This window comes from Sinocyclocheilus rhinocerous, unplaced genomic scaffold (genome assembly GCF_001515625.1).
Source record: "Sinocyclocheilus rhinocerous isolate Xijiao unplaced genomic scaffold, SAMN03320098_v1.1 scaffold359, whole genome shotgun sequence".
NCBI classification, from domain to species: domain Eukaryota; kingdom Metazoa; phylum Chordata; class Actinopteri; order Cypriniformes; family Cyprinidae; genus Sinocyclocheilus; species Sinocyclocheilus rhinocerous.
In genome coordinates this window covers 563,562-564,242 of record NW_015652307.1, presented here as the reverse complement: position 1 = coordinate 564,242, position 681 = coordinate 563,562, and the positions used below count along the sequence as shown (strand labels likewise).

At 47.3% G+C, this 681-nt stretch overlaps 1 protein-coding gene across 1 annotated transcript in view; it reads left to right on the top strand.

Annotated features, from left to right (window-relative positions):
- Positions 1–681, top strand: part of syngap1a (synaptic Ras GTPase activating protein 1a) — a 53,201-nt gene that overhangs the window by 31,000 nt on the left and 21,520 nt on the right. The window lies entirely within an intron of this gene.

The following is a 681-nucleotide window of genomic DNA, read 5'->3' as shown; positions in this document are numbered from 1 at the left end:
CTCCTCCTTCTCTCCACTCTCGGAGATGGACGTTTCCAAACTTATCCTTTCCAATCATCCTACTACTTGTCCACTTGATCCTATCCCCACTCACCTCCTTCAGGCCATTTCTTCTTCAGTCACACCTTCACTTACGCACATTATTAATACTTCTCTTCACACTCCCACAGCATCCACAGCATTTAAGCAGGCTCGGGTAAACCCACTGCTTAAAAAACCCTCTCTAAATCAAGAAAACTACAGCATTCATTGCAAAGACACTTGAGCAAGTTGTGTTCAACCAACTCTCTATGTTTCCTGCACAGAACAACCTCTTGGACAGCAACCAATCTGGCTTCAAAAGCGGCCACTCAACTGAGACTGCCCTGCTCTCGGTTACTGAAGCCCTGAGACTGGCAAGAGCAGCTTCCAAATCCTCAGTACTCATCTTGCTGGATCTGTCTGCTGCTTTTGACACAGTTAACCACCAGATCCTCCTGTCCACCCTCATGAAGATGGGCATCTCAGGAACTGCACTCCAGTGGGTTCAAGTCCTATCTCTCTGGTAGGTCCTTCAAGGGTGTCTTGAAGGGGTGAGGTTTCTAAGGCACAACTTCTTGCTACTGGGGTTCCTCAAGGCTCAGTACTTGGACCACTTCTCTTCTCCATCTACATGTCATCATTAGGATCTGTCATTCAGAA